We start from the raw sequence: 19067 nt of genomic DNA, 5'->3' as shown, positions 1-19067 counted from the left end.
TGCCAGATACATTGCCAGGTGTGGACTGGGTACTTTATTCTCATTTAATTAAAATGTAAACTTGCAGAATCCCCCATAAGTGCTAGTCTGTCCCCAACTGGTAGGAAGAGTATAATATTTTGGAAAATACGTTGCTTTATGTGCCTTAGTATGCAAAAGAGCAAAACTGAGGACTATGCATTAAGAAGACATATCTACTGCTAATGATAAATCACCATTCAATCTATTAGAACTCTGTGGTTAACAGCCGTCCATATATTTATTGAATACTTAGCAAGTGTATCTGTAGGGAAGGAAAACAGATGAAAGACACAAATACTTGTCTTCAAGAAGCTTCTAATGAGCTCTCTGGTAATCATATAAATATCAGCATTAGTCAGTACAATTAACAGCCAAGCCTAGCGTTTTATCTGGCTCTGACAATTTTCTATTAGATACTAAATTAGTTTTCTTAAAAAGAATGATGGAAATGCCATTATTGTACTTCAAAGAAAACATAATTTCCTTTTATTTAGTATTTTCCTTAAATTACTGAACAGAGACAATATGAAACACCAAACAGGGATAAAAGAAGAGGTGCACTCATTAAAAGCAGGGTGAAGGGAGAGCATCCCCCAACAACTTGCAAATTAGGTTACACCAAGGGTGAAAAATTACCAAAACCCATTCATAACCCCTCAGATCATCTGTCCAGGAGCTTCAACATATTCCTCTGGTAGAGAAAGACGAGGGAGCAGTTTCTGGTGGACCTCACTAAACATTGTAAATAACAAAGGTTAAAAAAAAAAAGTCTTCTTGGGGTCTAGAAATTTTGTCAGAGGACAAGAGTTTGGCAAGCACTCTTCACAGTGGGTTTGGGAACTTCAGTCACTAGAACGGGCTTAATCTCAGGTTTCACTAGAGCCTGGATTAAGTAACTCTCAAAAGACTTCTCTTTGTTATAATCCATTTTGAACAAGCAACCTTCCAATTGCTAAATCCAATTAATAGTCAAGCCTCCAGGGCCTCTTGACAGAACAGGTTGCTCTGGATGGTAGACAAAAGTATTCCAGCTGGTCATCAGGATTTCTAGGCAGCTGTGGCTCTTGACATTCAGTGGGCATCATTGTCATATTTTAGGGAGGGACAGCTGAGTACCAGGGAGACTAGAAGCAAAGTCCATCCTTGAGCGGAGGAAACAAGTAGAATTAGGACAGGGAGTCAAGAGTCCATCTCAGAAGGAAACAGGAGTGGGATCTGGAACTGGAATCAAGAACCTGTTTCCTCGATCCATCCTCCTCCTCTCTCTTTCTCTCCAACCAGCTCCTTTCTTTCAGATTAGAAATCTCTCTTTCTGATAAAAAAAAGAAAATCAAAACAAACTTTCCCTTAAGGACGTATTCCTCTCTAATTCACTCTCTTTTCACAGCTGAGATTTTAATTTCCACTTCTCGCCTTCACTTGATTCCTCATGACCACTACACTGTGACTTCTCATACCTCCACCTCCCCCCTAACTGCCTGTCGCCTGTCACTAGGAATTCCCCCTTGTATTTGTCAAATCCAGTGGGCTTTCTTTAAGTCCATCTCGTTCGACATCTGCAGGAGCTGACACTCTCTCTCCATGCTCTTGGCTTCTGGACTGAAACTCTCCTGGTTCTTCCAGGCTCACAGACTATTCCCTGTTTCCTTATCACCCTTCACGGACCCCCAGATGGGGCTAGGTACCCTTCCTCTGGCCTTTACCCACACCAGCCCTCTGCTACTACATTCATTACATCATATTAAAATGGTCTGGTTTTGAGCTGTCTCCAAGATAAGTTTAAGCTCCAAAAGATAGCCTAGGTCCTATTTATCTGTATTCCTGGCACAGAGCATGAAGCCTGACACACTGGAGGTGATTTTTCTTTTTTGACCCAACCTCAGGGAAAAGGCCAGCCAGGTTTGGGGACTGACCACACAGGATGGAGGTTAATAGGGAGATCTCAACCTGAACAGTCAGGGCTGTGTTCAAATCTGGACCACGTGGTCTGCTGTGCTGTACTACCTCTGACCTCCACAGGCTACTGGAGGGGGTATTTCCTAACACACAGGCTCAGCACTCATTTCCACTTTAGATGTTTTACTATTTTAGATATTTCATTATTATTATTATTACGCTTTTTCAGGGCTGCACCGGCTAGATATGGAAGTTCCCAGGGTAGGAGCTGATTCAGAGCTGAAGCTGCTGGTCTACACCACAGCCACAGCAACCCGGGATCTGAGCTGCATCTGCGACCTATGCCATAGCTCATGGCAATGCTGGCTCCTTAACCCACTGAGCAAGGCCAGGGAGGGAACCTGAATCCTCATGGGTACTAGTTGGGTTCATAACCCACTGAACCACAACGGGAACTCCAGGAGGTAGACTTAGTACCCGAAGTCAGGCAATCAGAAACTTACAGGGATGCTGGAAAAAAGGACTTTCTGGACCTCCAAAGTTGAGGACACTATAGCATGGCAATCCCATTAATGTCCTGTCATCCTTTAGAGGCTATCAGACAGCCTCCCTCTTGATCTTTTTGTTTTTGTTTTTATTTGGGGGGGGGTTGTTTGTTTGTTTTGGCCATGCCCAAGACATGTGGAAGTTCCCAAGCCGAGGATCAAACCTGTGCCACAGTAGCAACCCAAGCCACTGCAGTGACAATGCTGGATCCTTAACCCACTTCACCACAAGGGAACTCCAGTATGATCATTTCTGATAGAGGTAATTAAGGCTACACGTAAAAGACAGAAGATGGAATATTTGTCAATTCCCCTTGACGTTTTGATTCACTACTCTCATTTTTCTCTCCCATCATTTCTTTTTGGTCTTAAAAAATGTGCTGTCTATGTTTATCTGGCTTGCCTGTGTATATCTAATTTTAGGTTGCAAGCTGTGGCACAGAATAATGTCTTTATATGTGTAGCATTGCACTGTGGGTGCCTAAGAATGTCTAATGACATCAACATCATTCAATTAACCCATTTTTATCTTAGCAAATGAAATGTAAATTTCTCCAGAGAACTTGTTCACTTGACCCTCACTAGAGATTTCTAAATAATTTTCAGGCTATCTCCTGAATATATTTGGAAAATATCCAGAATAATTTATAGTATTTCATGTAATGCATGACAAATTAAAGTTGACTGGCCTTGTGAGATCTTTAGGTAATACTGAGAAATGTATTTGAACTGACTAATAAGGAAATATAGCAGCTCTCTCTCAGCTGAAGAGCTGTACTTTTCTGTAGCTCCTTGAAATTGAAAAATATTAAACAATGTCCATGACAAGACCTAAAGTATATAATAGGTTCTTTAGATTAGCTCTTTGCTTCACTGATTTGCCGGATTGGTGAAGAGCATAACACCTACTGAAATTTTTTTTTTTTTTTTTTTTTTTTTTTGTCTTTTTGCCATTTCTCGGGCCGCTCCCGCGGCATATGGTGGTTCCCAGGCTAGGGGTCGAATCGGAGCTGTAGCCACTGGCCTACACCAGAGCCACAGCAACGCGGGATCCGAGCCGCGTCTGCAACCTACACCACAGCTCACGGCAACGCCAGATCCTTAACCCACTGAGCAAGGGCAGGGACCGAACCCGCAACCTCATGGTTCCTAGTCGGATTCGTTAACCACTGCGCCACGACAGGAACTCCCCACCTACTGAAATTTGTAAATTTGTAAATTTGTAAATTCCCTTGTGGTGCAGTGGGTTAAGGATTTGGCATTGTCACTGCAGTAGCTCAGGTCACAGTGGTGGTGGCACAGGTTCAATCCCTGACCCCAGAATTTCCACATACTGTGGAAAAAAAGATTTTTTTGTGTGAAGTGTCATGCTTGTGATCAGAAGGATTCCTATAATGAGTCCCATTCATATTTTTTGTTTTCTCCCTTATGCATTACATATTTTCCTTATGCCGAAAGAACAAAGAGGTTTATAAACAAGTTTGCAATTGGTTCTGACATTGTGTGTCAGATGATGTAACATGACGTTGGTTCTGAGAAAATGGCTGCCAAGCAGGAAGACAGATCTTGAAACACAGATCTTGAGGCTCACTTAGGGTCATTAACTTACTCATAAATCGAGAAAGAATCTTGGGAGAGAAGGATAATTAATGGCTTTCTTTTGGAAGAGAATAAGAAACCCAGAGAAATCTCAGACTACTTAGGTTTCTTACAAAATGCTCTTTTAATGGCATAGCCATCCATGTTAAGCCAGTGTGTTTGTTATGATAACAGGGCTACTACTGTAACAGGCGTATTACTATCGCCCTAATAGGGTTATCGTGAGATCTGAAAAAGATACTATATGTAAATCTAAATTACATAATGTTACCATTTATTGAGCAGCTCCTATTTCTGTAAATATAACCACACATTAATTTGGCAGATACCAAATTCATACAGAAAGCACAAGTGTTATACAGACATCCAATATACAAACATACAAAAGATAAGACTGTTACTGTCCAAAACTAATGGGGAAAAGAGAAAATTGCAACAGTTGTCTGTTGAGACGATATTAGGTGAACAACAATAACAACAATTAAAGTCGATTATCTCTCTAGGGTGTGGATTACGTGGGGAGGAGTCAACACGAGAACTTTGAAATGGATTTTACTCTAGGACCATGGTTCCTAAAGGCACAGATATCTTTTTTTTTTTTTTTTGGTCTTTTCTGGGGCTGTTCTCGCGGCATATGGAGGTTCCCAGGCTAGGGGTCTAATCTGAACTGTAGCTGCCTGCCTACTCCAGAGCCACAGCAACGTGGGATCTGAGCTGTGTCTGCGAACTACACCACAGCTCATGGCAACACCAGATCCTTAACCCGGTGAGCAAGGCCAGGGATCGAACCCACAACCTCATGGTTCCTAGTCAGATTCGTTAACCACTGAGCCACGACGGGAACTCCAAGGCACAGATATCTTAAATACATAAGATGTAAAGAATGACAAAAATATCTTTCAGGTAAATAGAAGAAATTTTGTTAAAACTCAGACCTGATATTTCTTGAGCACTTACCCGACTCCTCACAACAACCCTATCAGATAGGAAACAACAATATTGCCAATGAGGAAACTAAGGCTTAAAGAAGTCAAACAACTTTGATTAATTTTCTTTTTTTTTTTTTTTTTCCGGGCCACACCCACGGCACATGAAAGGTCCCAGGCTAGGAGTCAAATTGGAGCTGTAGCTGCCAGCCTACACCACAACCACAGCAACTCCAGATCCAAGCTCCATCTGCGACCTATACCACAGCTCACGGCAACACTGGATCTTTAACCCACTGAAAGAGGCTAGGGGTCGAACCTGCGTCCTCATGGATCCTAGTCAGATTTGTTTCTGCTGAGCCATGACAGGAACACCAAAACAACTTTGATTCAAACACAGGCAGTGCAAGATCGAAGGATGAGGTCTCTGATTTGGGAATTAAGGGCAGCAATACCTGGAATAATGAGAGCAAAAGGCATTGCAAGGTGAAGGAACCAACATCAGGAAGATGGTGGAGGTGGAAATAAACAAGGTATGTTGAGGGTGGGAGAAAATCTTATGGCTGAAACATGGCAGACAAAGGTGGGTAAAGGCAAGGGAGAGAGTGAAGGATCGGGGGCAAATATAAGGAAAAATGGAGCTTGAATATTAGAAAAAATAGATTGGGGCTTGAATGAAAAAGGAGCACAGAGTCTAATCTTGTGACCTTGTGGCGTATGGGAAGGTAATTCCAAGGTAATTCCGGTGGCAGTTTAAAAGAGGATTTGAAAGACAAAGACCAATTAAGATATTCTTGGAATTATCCCACTTTGCTCTTCCTAGAAATTCAAAGAACTTGAAAATAAGTTCTTACTGTCTAATGAAAAGAAGCACACAAGTTTATTCAGGAAGACAGACTGTTTCCCTGTAATAAATCTTAGAAAAGATTCATTTAGGTAGCTCTTTATATATGGGACACTGAACTATAGAATTCATTCATTCTTTTTGGTGACATATCTAATAAATTACTGCCATAGCCAATGTAAAAAAAATCATTCATTCATTCATTCACTACAAATCAAATATTCATTTAGCCCTACAGTATAAGCTTTAGGCCCTGTATATAAAACAATAAAACCAGTAAAGTCTTTTCCCTCATGGAGCTTACTTTCTAGAAGATTGGGCAATTCTCTCAGAGATTTTATCAAAAAAAAAAAAGTGCAGGAACAGTTTTCATGTGGACATTTTTATTTTGTCAACTCTGGTTTTTGTTTTTTTGTTTTTTGTTTTTTATTGTCTTTTGTCCTTTTCAGGGCTGCACCCACGGCATATGGAGGTTCCCAGGCTAGGGGTCTAATCGGAGCCGTAGCCACCGGCCTACACCAGAGCCACAGCAAGGCCAGATCCAAGCTGCGTCTGCCACCTATACCACGGCTCATGGCAACGCCGGATCCTTAACCCACTGAGTGAGGCTGAGGTTGAACCTGAAACCTCATGGTTCCTAGTTGGATTCATTTCCAATGAGCCATGAAGGGAACTCCATCAGTGTTTTTTTTTTGTTTTTTTTTTTTTTTTTTGCCATTTCTTGGGCTGCTTCCACAGCATGTGGAGGCTCCCAGGCTAGGGGTCTAATCGGAACTGTAGCCGCTGGCCTACATCAGAGCCACAGCAAGGCCAGATCTGAGCTGCATCTGCGACCTACACCACAGCTCATGGCAACGCCAGATCCTTAACCCACTGAGCAAGGCCAGGGATTGAACCCGCAACCTCATGGTTCCTAGCTCGATTCGTTAACCACTGAGCCATGACGGGAACTCCTGGGCTTTTTTTTTTTTTAAAGACAGATTGATGTCACTTTCCAAGTGAGGTTATTATGTGGTTGACTGTTTTTATGAGGTATTTAAGTCTAACATTGAGACCGATTTGATATGAATAAAGAGGGAATATAGCAACCCCCAGCTGAAAAGGTAAACTTTCTGGAGACTTCTATAATGGTAAAATATTGCATGAAGAATAGTCAAATGGGTGACAGATGTGATTGCCAGCAATCACAACGCAACACAGAGAGTGGCATAGTGGTAGAGTGAATACAAGGTACTTTGGGTACATAAGCAGGTGCAGTGAACTCAGCTTTGGGTGTTTGGGACCAGGGGCATGAGAGAAGCATGAGTTTCCCTATTCTAACAACAGTCACCAGGAGTTTCTGTTGTGGCAGAGTGGAAACAAATCCGACTAGGAACCATGAGGTTACGGGTTCAATCCATGGCCTCACTCAGTGGGTTAAGTATCTGGCATTGTCATGAGCTGTGGTGTAGGTCGAAGACGTGGCTCTGATCCCACGTGCTGTGGCTGTGGTGTAGGCCGGCAGCTGTAGTTCCAATTGGACCCCAAGCCTGGGAATTCCCATATGCCGCAGATGGAGCCCTAAAAAGCAAAAAACAAAAAACCAGACCAAAAAAAAAAAAAACAGCCACCATTTGGCAAGCTTGATTATACAACACACAGCTCAAGGCAGGAGCAAAGAGGCACCCAGGGACGGTCAGCACAGAGCTAGATCCAGGCCCACTAGCAATGCTTTAGAGAGGATGCCGCCTCCTCTGGGTTAGGCCCTGACAGAGAACTGCAGCTGCTCTTGTGAGTCATTAGTGACCTACCTGTCAAATTAAATGAAGAAAATTAATTCTGGTTCTGTATCATTAGCGATTAGGCAGCTCCTTTAATTGCGGTTCATTGGTTTACTTTGTTTTTTCTTCTAGGAAACCAACCAGGTATGAATAACTTCCTTCTAGAAATCTTTCTCTGGGCTCATTCACAGGTTAAGCAAGAAAATATATTTATGCTAAATGATGGATAATTGCCTACATCCTCACATGTGTACGTTAAATGATTGTAGTGACAAAATTAGGTATGTTTCTGACCTGGAAATCTATAATGGTATAGTTTGAATGTTTAAACCTACATTTAATTGGTTAGTATCACTTCAGGCTTTCCATGCAACACCATTTCCTTTTCATTAATCAGTTTGGACCATTGGCCATGTCTTTCCATGTAAAAAATCTATTTTAACTTTTTTTTTTTACTTTTTAAAAGTTTATTTATTTCATGATTTTTATTTGTTTCCGTTATAGTTGATTTAAAAATCTATTTTTAAAAGGTAAGGTGAAGATAGCCGCTCTGCCATTTATGACTATTGATAATTTGCATTTGAAAAACAAAAATCCTAGTTTCTTTCTTTTTTAATCTCCTTGTATTTTTTTAACCTTTTTTTTTTTGCTTTTTAGGGCCGAACCTGGAGCATACGGAGGTTCCCAGGCTAGGGGTAGAATTGGAGCTACAGCTGCCAACCTACACCACAACCATGGCAACACCAGATCTGAGCCGCATCTGAGACCTACACCACAGCTCACGGCAACACCAGATCTTTAACCCACTGAGCAAGGCCAGGGATCAAACCTGCAACCTCATGGTTCCTAGTCGGATTTGTTTCCGCTGTGCCACGACGGGAACTCCATCATATTTTTTAACTTTTAATTTTATTTGGTGTGGTTCTTTTTTTAAAATTGCAGTATAGTTGATTTACAATGTTGTGTCCAAAATCCTAGTTTCTCAAGAGGAAAAACTGCGAAGCTGAAAGCCACTTTATCCAAGAACTCAGAAGTGTCAGTTGGCTGCCTGCTGCTGCCCTCAGATGGACCAAGACAAGAGGACCAAGCCCTACAATGTAAGCATAATACAGACATGCAGGATGGAGGCTTATCAAGTGGCAAAGTGGTTGATCTGGACAGTCTTAGTGAGATGCGGTCTAAGAGAAAAGCAAAGAAAAATTTGAATGTTATAGTTTCACTGTTAGTATCACTATTTCTGTACTGTTCTATGCTTTTATCATCAGATAAAAGAAATGAATAACTATGGTAACTTTGTTTAAAATCCAACATCTTTTTTTTGGCTATGCCCATGGTATGAGGAAGTTCCTGGGGCAGGGATCAAACCCATTCCCCAGCAACAACCCAAGCTGCTATAGTGATAACACCAAATCCTTAACCTGCCATGCCACAAGGGAATTCCAAGAATCCCACATTTTTATTTAGAGTGCTAACTGAATGTTTTGTTGAATTATATTTAAAAAGGAAATATAATTTGGATGAAGAATAAAACATTAAGGTAGGCATACTTTAATGTGAGAACTAGATTGGAAAGATTAATATAAATTAATGCCATTTAATAAAACATGTCTTTTCTAGCTCTGCTCAATGAAATGGCCAAGGAATAATATCACTCCACCATCAGGAGGCTGATGCTATGAGCTCCTAATTTCTTTTTCTTCTTTTTTATGGCTGCATCTGTGGCATATGGAAATTCCTGGGCCAGGGGTCAAATTGGAGCTGCAACTGAGTCCTATGCCACAGCCACAGCAACACCAGATCCTTAACCCACTGAGTGAGGCTGGGGAACGAACTCGCATCCTCAGAGACAACATCAGGTTCTTAACCTACCAAGCCACAACGGGAACTCCTGGGCTCCTAATATTTAAATGCTGGGATGTGATACTGTATTTCACTTAAAGCAACATGTCTAAGACTGATTCATGTCTGGTTTGGGGAAGGTACCGGTAAGTCTCGGAACATTTTATTGATCCAGAAAGCAGAAAACTCTCAAAAATAATGGTGTTGCACAGAGGTAAATAATGGTGAACACAGAGGCCAGTTTAAAGGGACACTCATTACCTCTGTCAATTTGAGTATCAAAAGCAAAATGGTGGAGTTCCCATCGTGGCACAGTGGTTAACGAATCCGACTAGGAACCATGAGGTTGCAGGTTTGGTCCCTGCCCTTGCTCAGTGGGTTAACGATCCGGTGTTGCTGTGAGCTGTGGTGTAGGTTGCAGACGTGGCTCGGATCCCGCATTGCTGGGGCTCTGGCGTAGGCTGGCAGCTACAGCTCCGATTAGACCCCTAGCCTGGGAACCTCCATATGTCATGGGAACAGCCCACAAAATGGCAAAAAGACAAAAAAAAAAAAAAAAAAAAAAAAGCAAAATGATGATTATGGTCAGTCGAAATGTGTTAATTTGTGAAAAGCTGAGGTCACAAATGATTGCAAAAATGAGAAAAGTCGACAAATTGTGCTAAAGAAATTTCATAGAATTGAATGTCATTATTCACCCTTATCATGTTAGTACTATTGATTCATTTATTGAATCAGTGCAAAATATCAAATTCAGTAAATATCAAGTATGTTAGTTTTACTTAATCTGTTTACATTTAGAAAAACAATTCCTAACTCTTAGGCTATAACTGCCAGTGTCTACACTGGCACAAACTGATTTTTCCGAGTGACAAAATTATATCCTTGCTGGCCTTAGAAATCTATGGTGGGAGTTTGTTTATTTGTTTATTTGTTTTTAGGGCCACACCTGTGGCATATGGATGTTTCCAGGCTACAGGTCGAATTGGAGCTGCAGCTGCCTGCCTACACCACAGCCACAGCAATGCCAGACCTGAACGTTGTCTGCAACCTACACTGCAGCTTGTGGCAAATGAGCGGGGCGAGGAACTGGACCCACATCCTCATGGATACTAGTTGGGTCCATTACTGCTGAGCCGCAATGGGAACTCGTATGGTGGGAGTTTTGATTGTACCTCAAAGTACCATTCTAGTGAGTCATCTAGGAAGATCAGCACTGGAATATATTTGAATCATTGTACTCCTGAGTTTCTGTGTATTGATCAGCTAAGTGTTGAGAGCTAGATCAGAAACTGGGAGGTACTCTGCATAAGTCTATATAGTAGGCTGATAGAACTTTCCATGACGTGGAAATGTTCTCGATCTGTGCTGTCCTGTGTGCTAGCCATTAGTCACATGCAGCTAATGACTACTGAGCACTCGAAGTGTGGCTACTGTGACCAAGGAACTGAATATTAAATTGAATTTTATTTAAATTAATGTAAATACACATGGCTCACAACTACTGTATTGAAGAGCATAGGTTTACATTTTAAACTTCCTTTTTTTTTTTTTTTTTTTTTGGTCTTTTTAGGGCTGCACTCACAAATCCAAGCCATATCTCTGACCTACACCACAGCTCGCGGCCACACCGGATCCTTAACCCAATGATTGGGGCCAGGGATTGAACCTGCGTCCTCATGGATGCTAGTCAGATTTGTTTCCTCTGAGCCATGAGAGGAACTCCAAAATTCCTTTTAATTGCATAGAATAACTTGAAGTTTACTCAGCAATGCAAATTTCTTCTCATTAGTTCTGGGACATAGTCCATTTCCTTTAAGATATTGAAAGGACTGGGAGTTCCCGTCGTGGCTCAAGTGGTTAACGATTCCGACTAGGAACCATGAGGAAAAAAAAAAGATATTGAAAGGACTATATTGAAAAAAATTTAGGATTAAAATTTTGTTTTGAGAAACTTATAAACCAACTAAACTTCAGTAAAACCTTTTTTTGAATAGGTAATACATTTATATTGTTTAAAACATTAAAAAAATTTTAAAAGTATACAGTAAGAATTCTCTCCCAGATGGAGTTCCCGTCGTGGCACAGTGGTTAACGAATCCGACTAGGAACCATGAGGTTGTGGGTTCGATTCCTGGCCTCGCTCAGTGGGTTAAGGATCCGGCGTTGCGAGCTGTGGTGTAGGTCGCAGATGCGGCTTGGATCCCGAGTTGCTGTGGCTCTGGCGTAGGCTGGTGGCTACAGCTCCGATTAGACCCCTAGCCTGGAACCTCCATATGCCATGGGAGCAGCCTAAGAAATGGCAAAAAGACAAAAAGACAAAAAAAAAAAAAAAAAGAATTCTCTCCCAGCTACCCAGGTCTCTTCACCATTGGTGTGACCTGTGTTATCAGTTTCTTATGTATCCCAGACATACTCTCTGCGTATATGAGGGATGATAGCACACCTTTGTTTTACATGAGACTTTTTCTTCTTAACATATTTTAGGGATATTTCACAGTAGTACATTAGCCGTTTCCTTCGTTATGACTGCATGGTCTTAAGAATCTATTTAAAGGATCTCTGGGAGTTCTCTTGTGGTGCAGTGGGTTAAGGATCCAGTGTTGTCACTGCAGCAGCTTGAGTCACTTTTGTGGTACAAATTAAATAACTGGCCTGGGAACTTACACATGCCACTCGTGCAGTCAAAAAAAAAAAAAAAAAAAATCCCTGAGGTTGACCTCTCTGCTGATGAGATAGCTTGCATTTGGAATGTTAGGAATTCTAATTTCACAAAACAAGGAGGTTTAACTGCAGATAGAACTTATGGCAGCTGCTCCCCAGTATGCCCCACCCATAAGTAGGAGGCCCAAATTAAAAAATGCCTAGTCCTTTTTCTCTTAAACTTACATTTTGAACCAAATCATGCTAAGCTTTGTGAAGTGGTCCAAGATATTGTAATACCGATTATGACTTTTAAAGTGATAGTATAATTATAATATCAATGATAGGTAAGCCCTGCTTATGGCTTTCCATTGCACATAGAATAAAAGACAAACTCCTCACCAAAACCCACTGGGCTTTGCATGGTCTGGCTCCAGTCTTCTTAATCTCCAGGCTTCGATCACATAGGCCCCTTAACATAGCTGGCCTCCTCCTGCCACAGGGCCTTTGCACTTGCTCTTCTCTCAATCTAGCATACTCTTTACTGGGATCTTTTTGTGGCTCTCCACTTTATCCTGCAACCTCAGCTTAAACATCACCTCCTCCTTGATGTCTTTCCTCAATGTGCCATCTATAGTGTTCCCTCACCCTGCCCCCTCATTCCTACTTTCCTCATAGCACTTATAATCTACAACAATTTTGTTTGTTTACAAGTTCCCTCCCGTTGGAATGTAAGACCCCTGAGAACAGGAACTTGAACCATCTTCACCAGTGTATCTCCAGAACCTAAAATAGTGCTTGGTATACAGTTGGGGTACAATTAATACTTGCTGAAACAAAAAAAGTTAAATGAGTAAATTTGGGGGGGGGGGCAGGCCCTCAGCATGCCAAATTTCCCAGGCCAGGGATCAAACCCATACCACAGCAGTAATCAGAGCCACAGCACTGACAATGCCAGATTCTTAACTCACTGAGCCACCAAATGAGTAAATATTGAATACATTTCAAATAGAATGCCCAGAACTTGAGAGAATTCGGTCAAGTGCCATGCCTTTCAAATAGTCTCACATAACTAAATAAACATAGCAAAGTACTCTAAAAGAAACTCTATTTATATATGAGTTTTTTATTTCATGACCATCTATCTGGAGTCCTATTTACGCCTTCTCTAAGTCAGAGATGTTCAGTATGTTTGAATTACTAAAGCTACTTGCATCTGCTGTAATATGCTATCTATGAAGTCATGCTGCTTATGCCGTAATGGTATGTGCTCTTCCTCTTATAATCTTTTTGAGTCACTAAGGCCACATGTCTTGGTTATTATGTCAACACTTATTAGTCATGTGCTTACTTCGCATCATTACTAAAAAACATGCATTTACATGGTACTTTAAAGTCTGTTAAAAGTTTTTTATTGATGTCAAATTATTTGATTTTCACAACCCCCTCTACCCTGTAAGGTATCTTATGGTCACTTTACCGGTGAGGTCATTGGAACTCAGGGAAGACTAAACTTTGCTTAAAACAACATAACTGGTAAAAAAAAAAAAAAAAAAAAAAAAAAAAAGTGGAGCTGGTAAGTGAACTCTTGTCTTCTGACTCCAATTTCCCAATCTAAATCCTTGTCTTTTCCAGCCACCCCACACTACATTTGAATAAAACTTGGTAGTTTACAAAGTACTTTCACATAAACTATCTTTTGATCTTCTTCACAACCCTTGTAGTTGACAAGGCTGGTAAAATTCCTTCCCTGAAGAATTTCTACAGTTTCTTTAAGGAAACAATATACCTGCCATGAAGACATCATTACAGAGCTATGTGAGCACATGGAAATTAATTATGGAAATGTATACAGATGCCAAGGAGACTGTGAATTTTATACAGTTAAAGAAGATCTAGGAGTTCCCATCATGGCTCAGTGGTTAAGGAATCCGACTAGGAACCATGAGGTTGCGGGTTCGATCCCTGCCCTTGCTCAGTGGGTTAAGGATCCGGTGTTGCTGTGAGCTGTGGTGTAGGTCACAGATGTGGCTCAGATCCCAAGTTGCTGTGGCTCTGGTGTAGGCCGGTGGCTACGGCTCTTAGACCCCTAGCCTGGGAACCTCCATATGCCACGGGTGCAGCCCTAGGAAAGACAAAAAAAGACAAAACAAAGCAAAACAACCAAGATCTAGCAAAAGGCCTAGAAAAGGTGAATGCTAACAGGGTTTAGAAGGAGAGGAAGAAACCAGGTTTAAGGCGTCAGAAGCAAGAGAGATGGATCCAAGCCTTCCACACAGAGGCAATGGGCCAAGTGAAGATGTGCCTATGGGCACAGTGTCGTATGGAGAGCGAGACCTGCAAATTAGCTTGACAAACATCAAGGGACTCCATCCAGAAATAATGAATGCTGAGAATGCTAAGATGAGGAATACTCCTAGTTGACAGAAGACCTAGGATGTCAAGGGGTGCTTGGATTTTATTTGACAGACGTTGGGGAGTTGATAAAAGTTCATGCAGGAGTTCCTGTCATGGCGCAGTGGTTAATGAATCCGACTAGGAACCAGGAGGTTGTGGGTTTGATCCCTGGCCTTGCTCAGTGGGTTAAGGATCCAGCGTTGCCATGAGCTGTGGTGTAAGTCGCAGATGCGGCTGGAATCCCGAGTTGCTGTGGCTCTGGCGTAGGCCGGTGGCTAAAGCTCCGACTGGACCCCTAGCCTGGGAATCTCCATATGCCGTGGGATCGGCCCTAGAAAAGGCAAAAAGACAAAAAAAAAAAAAACAAAAACAAAAAACAAAAAAAAAACAAACATGCAAATAAAACATTAAGAGAGGAAAACCAAGTTTGATGGCTTTGCTGGCAGCTCTGTGTAGAATGGATCGCAGCAGGGGGACCAGCCAAAGGCTAGTGCAGTATCTGGGTGTGAGACCACGTGGTCAGAGTCTGGGGCAGCGACTGAGAAAGTGGGAAGGAAAGTGGACTTGCAGAGAAAGGCTCAATGGGACTGGGTCATGGATTTCGAGTGGGAGCGGGGAGAAGGAGTGAAAACTGGCTACAAGGTTTCCAGCCTATTGGGCTGAATTGATTGAGGTTCAATAAATATGCTATTTCTTTCTGAAGGGAAGCCTTTTGGTTGAGGCCAAGAGTAGAGGACTGTGGATAAAGAAGAAAGAATGAAGTTTTTTGTTTTTTGTTTTTGTCTTTTTAAGGCCCCACTCGCGGCATATGGAGGTTCCCAGGCTAAGGGTCTACTTGGAGCTGTAGCCCCTGGCCTATGCCACAGCCACAGCCACACCAGATCTGAGCTGTGTCTGTGACCTACACCACAACTCAAGGCAACACCGGATCCATAACCACTGAGCAAGGCCAGGGATCGAACCTGTGCTCTCATGGATACTCGTCAGATTCGTTTCCACTGAGCCACGACGGGAACTCCCTAAACTCAGTTTTTAAAAATACAAAGTTGAAAGTGATGCAGGACATTTAGAGGAAGGCAATGGGAGAAACAAGACTAGAAAGAAATTTCCTTGTGAACTTTCTGTATGGCAGCATTAAAAAAAAAAAAAAAGAAGAGATTTTTTTTTTTTGCTATTTCTTGGGCCGCTCCCGCGGCATATGGAGGTTCCCAGGCTAGGGGTCCAATCGGAGCTGTAGTCTCCGGCCCATGCCAGAGCCACAGCAACTCGGGATCCGAGCCGCGTCTGCAACCTACACCACAGCTCACGGCAACGCCGGATCGTCAACCCACCGAGCAAGCGCAGGGACCGAACCCGCAACCTCATGGTTCCTAGTTGGATTCGTCAACCACTGCGCCACGACAGGAACTCCAGAAGAAGAAGAGATTTTTAAAATGCATTAAGACTTTTTGCCCTGAAACATTTATTGGGAAGGCTCTTGGGTTTTTAAAAATTACCATGTATTCCTTTTAAAATCAAAATTTGTACTTCAGCTTTTACATGAAATGGGTCCATTTTATTAGTCTGTTTATAAATGTAACAAACTGACGTCCCATCCATTGGTTCCTCATTTTAAACTCTACTTATTAATTTACCACAGCCCAGGAATTGAGATGTTAGCCATTGCGGTGTTGATAGCAATGGAATGGATACAACAGAGGGAGGGGAGACTCAGGGGTGTCAGTAAAAGGAGGAGTTGGAACCAGAGAGGGAATGGAATGAGGGCAGACAGCTGGGGGCGGGGTGGGCAGCAGTGACCATGCGGTGCCATGTTGAACATGATGCACTGGGGCCTTCTTGCCCCACAGCAGTGATATTTGAAACAGCGTGAATGTTTCTGAGGGACTGAATTTATTTATGTATTTATTTAAAAAATTCTTTTATTACTCAATGAATTTATTACATTTATAGTTGTACAATGATCATCACAATCCAATATCATAGGACTTCCATCCCACAACCCCAGCACATCGCCTCACCCCCCGAACGACATCCTTTGGAAACCATAGGTTTTTCAAAATCTGTGAGTCAGCATCTGTTCTGCAAAGAAGTTCATTCTGTCCTTTTTTTCAGATTCCACATGTCAGTGAAAGCATTCAATGTTGGTGTCTCATTGTCTGGCTGACTTCACTTAGCATGATAATTTCTAGGTCCATCCATGTTGCTAAAAATGCCAGTATTTCATTCCTTTTAGTGGCTGAGTAATATTCCATTGGGTATATGTACCACATCTTCTGGATCCACTCCCCTGTCAATGCACATTTCCATGTCTTGGCTATTGAGAATAGTGCTGCAATGAACATCGGAGTACATGTGTCTTTGTGAGTCATGGTTTTCTCTGGATAGAGGCCCAGGAGTGGGGCTGAGGGACTGAATTTAGAGAGGAAGGAACAGGCTGTGCACCACAGGACTTTTGAGGGCTCTGTATATTAATTAGGGAGTTGGGGAAGGGGAAAGGGATCCTCTGGGGAAAACAGAAATGGTATGAAAGAGATGATTTTGGGTATTACCAAATCACAGAGACCTAAGGAAGAAACAAACTTATTATCCCAACACGTGTCATTTAGTTTATGCAATTCATTTAGTGCCTTAGCCATATATATTCAACATCTTCAGTGAATGAAGACTGATATTCATCAAACAAGAATCCTGACGATAGCCCAGGTAAAGCCATTTCTCAACGTCCAGGGTGAATCCATCCAGGAAACAGGTCTGCCTGGGTGTGGTTGGGGTGCATGGGCCACCAGTCAATAGTTTTCAAATTTGACTGCTCTTCACCCTCACCCTGAGGGCTTGTTACAACACAGATAACCGGGCCACACTCCTAGAGTTTCTCATTCAGTAGGTCAGGACCAGGGCCTGTGAATCTGCATTTCTAACAGTTGATGCTGAGGGTGCTGGTTCTGGGACTGCCCTCAAGAACCACTGCCATAGGCAGGTGGTGGGATGGGGTTGAGCTGTGAAAGCACAGAAACTGGAGTTCCCATCATGGTGCAGTGTAAACGAATCTGACTAGCATCCATGAGGACGCAGGTTCGATCCCTGGCCTTGTTCCGTGGGTTAAGGATCCAGGGTTACCGTGAGCTGTGGTGTGGGCTAGCAATTTCAGCTCTGATTTGACCCCTAGCTTGGGACCCTCCATGTGCCCTGGGTGCAGCCCAAAAAAGACAAAAAAATGAAAACAAAATAGAAGCTCAGAAACGAGTGCTATCCTTTGCCTTCCTCCTCAAAGCCTGACCCCTGAGGTTCTGTCGCTTCTTCTGTAGTCTTTTCTCCACAAGATTAGCAACTGTAGAGGCAACTTCTTCTTCTAAAACAGTGTTTAAAAGGTGTTTTAAAAGGCTGGAAATTGTGTTGGAAGAGAGGGGGCGAGGGCAATCAGTCCTTAAACCTCTCCCCATCCTGCCCATCCCCTCACTCTGCCTCCCTCCCAAGGCTCTGGCCCCGTTTCTGATACTGACAGATAACATCAGAGTTGCTCACTCCTATTTGGCTACCACAGAGATGCCTCCATCAAGAACCTGGAAATAGGAGTTCCCGTTGTGGCACAGAGGAAACGACTAGGAACCATGAGGTTGTGGGTTCGACCCCTGGCCTCACTCAGTGGGTTAAGGATCCGCCGTTGCTGTGAGCTGTGGTGTAGGTTGCAGACATGGCTCAGATCCGGCATAGCTGTGGCTCTGGCGTAGGCCGGCAGCTACAGCTCCGATTAGACCCCTAGCCTGGGAACCTCCATATGCTGTAGGTGCAGCCTTAAAAAGAAAAAAAAAAAAAGGAGTTCCCGTCGTGGCGCAGTGGTTAACGAATCCGACTAGGAACCATGAGGTTGCAGGTTCGGTCCCTGCCCTTGCTCAGTGGGTTAACGATCCGGCGTTGCGGTGAGCTGTGGTGTAGGTTGCAGACGCGGCTCGGATCCCGCGTTGCTGTGGCTCTGGCATAGGCTGGTGGCTACAGCTCCGATTGGACCCCTAGCCTGGGAACCTCCATATGCCGCGGGAGCGGCCCAAGAAATAGCAACAACAACAACAAAAAGACAAAAGACAAAAAAAAAAAAGAAAAAAAAAGAAGAACCTGGAAATAAGGTTGAGTTCTTCAACAATGAAATCCACACTTAAAGGATCCCATCGAAAGCCAAAAGGCGGCCTTCCCTTACAGGCCTCTGCAGTAAGTCTGCTAAAGGGTTAATGAGGGAGAGAAGCACCCAGCTCAGGGCACTGGGGAAACTGGTCAGCCAGGGAAGTAAAATGGGAATGACAGAGACTCACGTTGGCAGTGATGAGCCAGGCTTTGGCCAAGGACGAGGGAGGGGAACATTAGTTAACAGACTTCTCATATTACAGTCCTACTGGCAAGGCCTTTCCTGATGTGGAGCTACAAGAGGCCTCAGATTCTTGAGCCCGATTCCACGACTGGTTTGATTTGTCTGCCTTCCCTTGTTGGGCCTGTCACTGGTCTCTATGGGTAGGTCTCTCTGCAGGGAAAGAAGGCAGCCGTCGCTCACCCTGCAGTATGACCATCCTTTCCAGTTATAGCTCTTATGAGCATTAATTTTTGATAT

At 42.8% G+C, this 19067-nt stretch overlaps 1 protein-coding gene across 1 annotated transcript in view; it reads right to left on the bottom strand.

Annotated features, from left to right (window-relative positions):
• Positions 1–19067, bottom strand: part of RNF19A (ring finger protein 19A, RBR E3 ubiquitin protein ligase) — a 1069816-nt gene that overhangs the window by 517956 nt on the left and 532793 nt on the right. The window lies entirely within an intron of this gene.

This window comes from Sus scrofa, chromosome 4, assembly GCF_054392235.1.
Source record: "Sus scrofa isolate SSC_HxYL_T2T_F1_AM1 chromosome 4, Sscrofa_HxYL_maternal_Yorkshire_Landrace_v2.0, whole genome shotgun sequence".
Classification (NCBI taxonomy): Eukaryota; Metazoa; Chordata; class Mammalia; order Artiodactyla; family Suidae; genus Sus; species Sus scrofa.
Note: the sequence above shows the minus strand (reverse complement) of the source record. Positions and strands in the feature narration are given on the sequence as shown.